We start from the raw sequence: 10,471 nt of genomic DNA on the forward strand, positions 1-10,471 counted from the left end.
TTTATCGCATAATACAAAATGTATTCGTTTTTTGTAAATAATTTTAGTTGTGAACCATACTTTTAGGCAACAAACAGTTTTCTTCACATTTAGACTTTCTCCTTTTCAACGGCGAGGGCGTAAACAGCATAAAACATTTGGCAAATGAACCAGCGGATGTACAATAAAAAAAAAAAAAAATTTCTAAATACTCCCACATATATTCTTCAGGAATTATGGGCGTGGGAATAATGTCATTTAAATCGTACATATTCCTTACGAGGTCAATTGTGTTACAGAGATGGTGTACTGCCTTTTCAGTTTTCATCTTTCAAAGTCAACCTGTACGTTTCATATTGTCGCTGTATGTGGATGAATTATGTGAGTTTTGACAAGTTCTGTTACGGAGTTGACAATAGAGAATTCAGATTTGTTCTCGTTTTGTGACAGGAACTGGAAACTATGAAAATAATGCATAGGATGTGCCCTGAGTTCTTGATACAGGGTACTCGTATATTCAAAAGTTTGATTATCTTTACATTGTTAATATTCTATTCTATTCATATGTATCAGTGTCATCCCCTCTATTCATCCTACCCCTAAGTATGATTACCCCCCCCCCCATCTCAGTGCGCTTCCCGTCTCACGTACAATGACTGGTGATTAATTCCTAGAAGTCTCTCAAATTAGATTGCTTTGATATATACATAGTACACTCATGAGTACAGTATGCAATGGTACATTAGATAAGCATGTTCACTTCACACCAGGAAGGTTGTGAGTGATTTGATTCCTGTAGTCGACTGTTAATCAGCAGTACAAATCAGAGTCGTACGGTCCATCCTGCCTAAACACACAGTACACAATTGGTTTGAGAGATTGGGTCACGCATGCAATTAGGGGTAAACCATTTAAAGTCCTGGGGCTGTGGTCGGAAGAATTGTTGAAAAAAAAATAGCAAGCTGGACACCGAGAGAAAAAAATGCATGCAGTGTGTGGCAGGAAATAAGTGTTGATCCATTCAATAAATCTAAAAATGTTAATGGTTAAGACATCACAAAAATATGTGGGAAAATACACTGGATTCCTGTGATATTGCTTGCAGCTTTGATGCACTTTTTAAACATAGTGTCAGGTGGCAAAAAAGAAAAATTAATAATTTTAAGTCCATTTAAGCGTGACCGCGAAATCTAACGTGGCCGCGAAAGAATATCAAAGAAGTCAGGATTTCTTTCGTGGTCACGCTAAAAAGGCTAAATTTACAAGTAATTACATGTTTGGTAAAACAAAAAAAGAAGTCCCGACTTTGCCAGTCTATGTCAGGTAGAGAGTTGCACATTGACCCAAAGTCAACTTTTGTTCTAACAGTATCACAGAACTCTGATTCAATCATCAACATTGGAATGGTTCTTATCAACAATAATTTCTAATATGATTCCCCAAAAGCAGGACTTGTCTGATTCGCTATATTCAACCTGCACACCTAACAGTCAGACTATTCAGAGAGTATCTTTTTTTGTTGATAGGTTTTTCGATATTTGCCTTGTATATACCGTACTAGTATGCTTTGACTCAACTGTGAAGAGGTGAAAAATCGTGAAAATGTCGCAGAACTTTTCAAGATTCTGTTTGAAGTCAACATAGGTATAATCCATCGACGTGAATGTCAAAAGATGGCAGACAGGTTCTAATTATAAAGATAATCTGAAGTTACACAGAAACACATTGTGCTTGTAAGAGGGGGGGTATATACCGGTGGACAAAGTATTTCACTGTCACTGTGTGAGCATGATTATAGCCTGTCTTGAAAATGAGTTATTCCAACTGCGACCCCTGAGAACTCAACCTTGAAATTGAGTTAACAACGAGATAGCCATCAAAATCGCTGGTTGAAAGCCAATATCTGCTCCAGTTATGATGGTTATGCATTTTAATAAGGCCAGGTGACCATATATGTTAATCAGATCATGAGCCCAATGTCTTCAATAAAGCACTGGTTGAATGTCTATATCTGCAAAAATTATGTGACAATTATATCTGAAGTACGGATTGATTCAAGCAATTGATTATCTGTTTGAGCACGATTGCATCATCTTCACTTGTTGTGAGAAGCATTCTACACCCTCCTGCACGGCACACTTCTTTAGCTTATCAAGAATAGCTTTTTTTATTTCTGTTTAATTTGCAAAAATTACGGAAATCATAAACTTGTGTGATGCATTCCGTCGTATATTCCCCATAGTGAGAATCATCATCAAAGTAGTCAGACACATGTGTTGCTTCGGGTGACAAATCTATAAATTGGGAATTTAATGAATCGGTGCGTCTTGCAAGCTGTGTGAACCGATATTATTGAAATTAGGATCACGGTAGTACTTTCAAACCATCAAAGCAATCTGACTCCAAACATTGAAATAATTTTTTTTATTTCAGTAATGTTCGTACATGGAGGAGGTTTCTGTAAAATTGGTTAGCATATATATATATATATATATAAATGACAATAAATTGTAATAATCGAAGAAACTCAGAATGTGTCTTTTGAGTCATTAATGCATAATCTCCCTGAAATTTCAATGGTTGAGTACAATGGTTGTAGAAACCTAGAAAGAGAATTCCAGTTGAAAAATACATGTAATAAACCTATTAATAAAAAAGAGACTAAATAAACCAGTTTTATGTACATAATTCGTTCAGTTGAATATTTCCCCGGGAGAAAAGTATAATCTTCGAACACATGGCCACAGCTGATTTGGCACAAGGATTTGACAGCAGGGCATCCTCCATGTCGGATATATCGAGCCCCAAAACACAGAAATACCAGGTATGGGTCTATAGCTCTACTTGTTTTTATTCCCGTCATTTGTGGCAATTTTCTGCCCCTTTTTCGTGATTTTTCGATAAGTGATGAAAAGTCCCAAATCCCACAGAAAAAAGGCTACAGATCACGAGATGGGGATAAGTAGGGTTATGGACCCTAAGCTAAATTGTCCAGCATTGCATGCCCTTGGTTGAAAATGTAACAACGTAGAAAAATAGCAACGAGTTGCTACGTGATAATGACAACAAAGAAAATAACAACAAAAACGGCAAATTGCGCACATACGGACAATTCAAAAATCAAGCTTCTTTTGAAAGTTGCGTAGAATTAGCAATGAATACAAATTACAGATCGGCCCCGGCCAAATTTAGAATTAGTATGCGCACCCTTGATGCTTTTATTATATTTAAGTCCAAGTCCAATTGGAGAATACAATGTCAATAAAGATTACAAAAAAAAACAACAACATGTTTTTGGTCAAATTATTCACCCAAAATTGGGCAGTGAGGCGATTTTTTCAATTTGTCATCAGAGGCCACTATAGCGGCGAGATGAATGAAAAAATATCGGCCCGCACACGCTGTCCAATAACGTACAGTATTTATATAAATCGCGCCACCTGGCGGTGAAACGCTTCTGTCACGTATTTAGGTGGACCGGATGCTTTGACCTCTTTTCACAGCGTCGATATCTTTTCGATCATCAATAAAAAGATACACATATAATTATTGTAAATGACGAACGTCTTCACATCCAATTAGAGCTGTCTACGTAATGTTATTACTACAGACGCAGCTAGTGACAAGAGGGCGTATTTTTTTAGAAACGATGAAAACGGTGGTCGAAACGGTGCATTCAAGTTCAACGTGTTTAGCTGAATCGTTCGGGAAGCTTGTCTATAAGAACTAAAGTCATCAACATTTATATATTTTCTGGATTCTTGTGATGACGTCATATCAACGCATTATATACTGTGACAGAATCGCAATACCATGCGGAGTAACCTAGCAACTAGAAATTCGTTTATTTTTAACAAAATGTGTAAACAAAATCACACAAAGCTTATTATTAATAAATCAGATATTCCCATATTTTCTCTATTATGCTGCCCATTACGTGATCCAATGCGATCTGTAAAACAAAATAAAATAAAACAAAAATAAAGATGATATAGAAAGTTCAACGCGTTTATATAATAATTTGTGATGTCTTTGTCCAGTTGTCGACTACTTCCATCTCTGTCACAGGAGAAGACTCTCGCACCGAAAACACCATCAATCATTACTTTAGAATTGTCACACAGCAGATACAGTTGGTCCACAGGCGCATACGACCCTCTAACAAAAACAAAACTGTCTGTACGGGACTTTACTTCATCCTTACAACCACACTCCTAACCATCAAGTCCTTCGACATTAAACGTCGACGAAGAGTAGCACAGTTTTTTTTTGGTAATCTTTATCTCATTTATCAGCTTTTCTACATCAGTCCTACCCCCCCCCCCAGCCGCTTCTAAAGTGTTGACGCCCACCTTTTCATTTGCCACTACACCCCCTAAGCTATATTCGCTTTCTTAATTCAGATTAAGTCTATGTTGACTCCCAACAGAACATTGAGAAGTTCTGAGCATGTACCTTGACGGCAATAAACATATATCGGAATCTATCTCGTTAATTCCTTAGTTAAATTGTTTAATTTAGTTTTATGTAGTTCGTCTTCACAGATATTTGGAGTTTAAGTACATGTACCATAATACATATTTGTAAGAAAGGGGATAAATTGTACCGCAAGAATTACAAGGGAATATCAGGGCCAAGGTAGCACTGGAAGTCTTTTGTTACACCATAAATACACGTATATACTATTTCATATAGAACAAAAAATACTCGAAAGTATTCAGGCAGGATTCAGAAGAAGAAAAAAACTTAGAACAACAGATCAAATATTTGTATTAAAAACATTGATTCAGAAATATATCAAGAACAAACAAAAAATATGTGTATGTTTCGTAGATTTTGTCAAGGCGTTTGAAGGCCTACAAAAAGAACATTAATTTTAATGGGAAAGTATTTAAAATTATTAGAAACTTACAAACAACCACTAAATCTAGTATTAACATAAATGATTAAATTACCAAGCTATTTTATTAGAAGAGGAGTTAAACAAAACAACTGAAAAAAAAAATATTAAATTTTATAAACAAATTTTGCAAGTGAATAAAAAGGCCTGTAACATCTAGAGCAGAGTTTGGTCAATGTCCACTTTTTATCTGTGCAAAAAACAGGCCACTGATATAATCAAAGTTTCATCAAAGACAGTAAACATCTATTTACATATTTACTTTCAAATAAAGATACAAACATTATTTTAATTTAGCTGATTATATATGTACAACATAGAGGTTCTCGAATTAATAATATTCATTTATTTACATAAATTCTGTCACATCATAAATTATCACTTTTTGCCATTACCCAGTGTAAAATTATTCACAAGGAGGCAATAAAGTTATTATTATTATATCATATCCATCTTCTTCTCATCGACTATGTCATTGTCCATTTCAATCGTCTTCTGAACATCCAAGTTGCCTCTTCGCTTACAGTAAAAATAATACAATGCTGCAGTGGCACCAACCGCCAAAGTAGTAAAAAGTACGCAGATTGTTTTCCCCATGGTGTTAAGATACGTCTTGTTAGTTACTACGATTAAAGTACTAGGGTTGCTTCTGTAATTACCGGTATATAAACTGAAAGAATGAAGAAATTAAAGCAATGACAGACAAACTACAACAAAGTCGACAATTTCCAGTTTTGGGTCCGATTTAACAATAATTACACCAAGTTTTTATGCACACTTGACATATGGCCAATTTCGAGGACACATGTTTCGAGATGTGCCAGCGTGCAGGAAACATGTGAATAACTTGAGAACACCTACTATCAGAATGACGAATGTACAATTCAAACTCAAAACGTTCACAATCAAATTGATTTCAATGTATTGTATATATTGTCGATTGCAATATTCATGGAAATCGTTTTAAAATACACGATTCTGTCACACAAGTGCTAAATTAATACAATTAATACAAAAAACGAAAATTAGGAATATTTGTCTACTTTCTCCCTGATCTACGCTATTTTGCATACCACTCAGTAAAACAATTTAAGAGAATTAATTAGTAGCCTGCCAATAACGGGTAATTTGAGTAGAGTCTATATTTGAGCCCATATAGGTGTATCAGAGACAAATATTAACACTTACTCACCAGTTGTAGATGTTCACAAATCTGACAAATAAACGAGAGATTCCACGTTGCTACAACATAGACGCGTTCTGACGTTCGAACGTGTACAATGTGTACGCGCGCGCGTCCCGTTTGTTCGCCATCTCCCCCGCGTTCTTCTCATCTCATCGCGATTATCTGTGGTACTCACTGATGCCCGCGCGTTTACCGTATCAATGAGAACAAACAACAGCTGGAAATGCCAACTTTTACCATGATTCATTCCAATATATTTAATGGGCAATTGTCCATTGAGGTTGCAAGTGTCATTTAGGAAATCTTTAATAAAATGTAGGAGAGGGTAGGCTCAAACAATGAAATATTTCTACGGAATAGATGTAGAAGAGTGAATTCATATGTTAAATAATTAGGATGAAAAAATACTACCCTGAGTGTTATGAACAATAGGAGTTAATACTGTCCTCGTACCCCCCCCCCCAGGGAAGTTCTGCCAGTAATCCCATCTCGACCAAATGAATTCTTTGTAAATACAAAACAAAATCAAGTTATTCTGAAATGGTCGATGACATTGTTTTGTCATTTTCATGTTATGCATGTACTTTGTTGTCATTTTTTAACATTTTACTACTTAATTTGACAATATAGTTTTTAGACAATATAGAATTTAGATCTCTTCACGTTGTAGTTTTTAAATATTTGTAAGCACTGCTTGACTTGATATAGTGCAGTGCTAATCTTACCCACGTATTGAATCCAGAACAAAATGGATTAAAGGGCGGTGGCCATCGCGCGACGCATGTCCCATATCATATAGGAAGCGGTACAACGACCACTGCCCTTTAATTACACCTAGTTTTATTGTCGATAACTGGTTGATCACATGAATATGCCACAATGTGTGCGCATGTTGGAGTTTTCTCCACAAAATAGAGGATTATGATTGAGTGGAATATACATCATAACGCTCTAACTTGAAGATAACACTGATAGTATTACGTAATTATGAAGTAATTTTAATAATGTTAGTAATTTTTTGTCAAATTGTGCTGTTTTAATTATTTTTGCATTTTCTGTTGGTGAAGTGATTTATTCATGGACAAAATAATTACATATTACTAAAAAGTAATAAAACATATTTGGGGTTGTGTCCCTGACGATGATTCAGTAAGGTGCCTGAATTGTGGGAAAAGCAAATATTTCTTGCGTTTTAGACCCCGACCAGAAAACACAATTTTAAGAAAGCCACATTTCTAGGACTTATATTTGGATATTAGAGGTTCTCACTGACAGTTAACTCATTGAGGACTAGTGGATTTAGTACATGGGTCTCAGTTTGCCCATGCCTGAATTAAAGTCATGCAATAGCATTTCAACGCATGCATTTTTTTTTTTTACATTTTTTGTTATCCGAACAAAGTTTCTGCTTCTTTCAATACAAAAGTGTTTATTCAACCAATCAGTCTCCCTCATATCATTAATTATAGCATCACCATTTTCACTATTGTCTTTATACAGATTGTGTCCAACGTAATGAAAATAAATGACATCATTATACATTGTTTTCTGTTCGTAATCTCAAGTTCCGCGAGACAGGTTTATTATTTCCACCTTTCAATTTTATCCCGAGAAGGCCCTCGATTCAATGCACCATGAATCTGGATTGGGCATTAGCTGCTGTATATGAGAGTTCCATTCAGCGGATAGAGAGAGTGCACAAGGGATAACCAGTGCGAATGGAACACATTTTACCATTATTTTTAAGACAGTAGTAGGGTAATGAGCCCCTTAGTAAATTATTTACTAGTAACAAAAACGTGCGCCTCTTCTCCTCTGACCTCTCCATTCTCTCTAGTCATACCTAACATGATCAACAGTTGGGAAGACATTTAATGGGGGCAAGGGGGAATAGCTGATACAGGTTACAGGAAATAAAAATAGCCGTTTTACGTTTTTAAAGTATGATGGAAAGTTCCATTTACAGTAAAAAAAATAAGTTTTTAAACTTTACAGTCAAAGCAAATTCCTAATTACATTTTTATAGTATACTTGATAATTTGTGTTTAAGAATGAAAATTGGAAATTGCGTAAGAATTACGACATTTAGTGTGGAAAATGCTTTATACGCTTACAGAAAATAAAATCTTTGTACAAATTACGGACAAATAAAATAGCTGATTACATTTAACATCTTGTCCATGTCTACGATTTTTTTATTTATTACATTATTACGAAAATAAAAAACAATTGATTACAGCTTACGAAAATACCCCTTGCCGACCCTCTAATGCTCTTCTCCAAAGATATGTAACTTAAATCCTCAACACTAGGCACAGATAATGCACCATCATGTTGACCATCGATGTACTGCATATACACAGCATGCCCAATGATCTAGCATGGCTAGTACCGGTATACAAAGGAAATTCCCAAATTGTAACATATTAAAGAACCCTGCCATCTAGAAGCACACATGGGTTTTATCTTTCCCACTAATCTTTCTGAGTGAAACAGAATAGCATAGGTCCAACGATTTATAATCTGCATATCGATATGCAACCTAGGTTTTGTGGTTTCAACTGTAACGGGCATGACAATAAAAGGGAACCACTTCATACTTTTTTTCCCATAAAGAGAATGCTGGAAGGAGATCACAGGTCTGTGATACACTTTTTTCAATTTAATTCAAGTCCTTTTATGATTTTGTCTTTTATGGTTACAGCTTTGATTTCAAGATTTTTATACATCAGATCTGGTGGGGACGCTCCGTTTTCCCCCATATGTATTTCACCGGTAGTGTACTTCCAGGATCTTTCTGTCTGGGGGTACCCCACCCAAGACATGACACCCAAGAATATGTTGTCTGTGGACTAACTCTATATACCCATAGGGTAAGGAAACTTCCAATGTGGAGTTATGAACTATGACAACTTTTGATAGTTTTAAGAGGGTGACCCCCTAGCAAAAAGACTTTTTTGCAAAGCAAAAGTTGAGCAATCTTAATGTATATATTATCACATTCCCTCTGATCATTTTCCAGCAATCTGAGACATTTTTCCAGCAACCTGAGACAGTTTTCAAACAATCTGAGACAGTTTTCCAGCAATCTGAGACAGTTTTCCAGCAATCTGACACAGTTTTCAAACAATCTGAAACAGTTTTCCAACAATCTGAGACAGTTTTTCAACAATCTGAAACAGTTTTTCAACAATCTGAAACAGTTTTCAAACAATCTGACACAGTTTTCCAACAATCTGAGACATTTTTCCAGCAACCTGAGACAGTTTTCAAACAATCTGAGACAGTTTTCCAGCAATCTGAGACAGTTTTCCAGCAATCTGGGACAGTTTTCCAACAATCTGAAACTGTTTTCCAACAATCTGAGAAAGTTTTTCAGCAATCTGAAACAGTTTTCCAGCAATCTGGGACAGTTTTCCAGCAATCTGAGACAATTTTCCAGCAATCTGAGACAGTGTTCCAGCAATCTGAGAAAGTTTTTCCAGCAATCTGGGACAGTTTTCCAGCAATCTGGGACAGTTTTCCAGAAATCTGGGACAGTTTTCCAGAAATCTGGGACAGTTTTCCAGCAATCTTAGACAATTTTCCAGCAACCTGAGAGAGTTTTCAAACAACCTGAGACAGTTTTCCAGCAATCTGACAGTTTTCCAGCAATCTGGGACAGTTTTCCAGCAATCTGAGACATTTTTCCAGCAACCTGGAACAGTTTTCCAGCAATCTGGAACAGTTTTCCAGCAATCTGAGAGAGTTTTCCAGCAATCTGAGACCTAGTCGTAGTTGAAATGTAGTTCCAAAGTACTGTGTCATGCTTACCTTCTGCACCAAACTATAATTAAATATCACCAAAATTTGGGTTCCACATTTTCTATAATTGTTTTCAGGTAATTTGGTTGTGCTAATTTTTTTTAAAAAAAAGTATAGAAGATTATGCAGGTTCAATTTATCAAAGGGTACAGAAGTTGGCAGTCGAACGATTACATGGTTTTCTCAAAAAAACCAAAAACCAAAAAAACAGTAGTTGAACATAGTTGAACTCTGGTGACCTTGCCCTTTGTTGTATAATATTATTTCTTTTATCATAGTTTGTTTCAATATGAATATGCATTGTCTTAATTAATTTTGAATAAAAACAAGTTTTAGGATTGAAACACCATTGGGAAAGCAGTCTACCGAATGTCCTTAATTGATGTAAATATCTTACAAAAACATTGGTGCCTAATTTGTTTATAATTATTTTAAGGGACATAATTTCCAGCTTTATTCAAAGTAATTCAGATATTTTAGTATAAAAACAGAAGCCTCATCTCAAAAAAAAAAAAGTGCTGCATTTAGATGTGAATAGATTCAAAAACATATTAGAAAATCTTAGATGTCTGTCATAAATTAATGATTTACTGAGACAAATA

Source organism: Saccoglossus kowalevskii, chromosome 7 (assembly GCF_978046115.1).
Source record: "Saccoglossus kowalevskii chromosome 7, keSacKowa6.1, whole genome shotgun sequence".
Lineage (NCBI taxonomy): Eukaryota > Metazoa > Hemichordata > Enteropneusta > Harrimaniidae > Saccoglossus > Saccoglossus kowalevskii.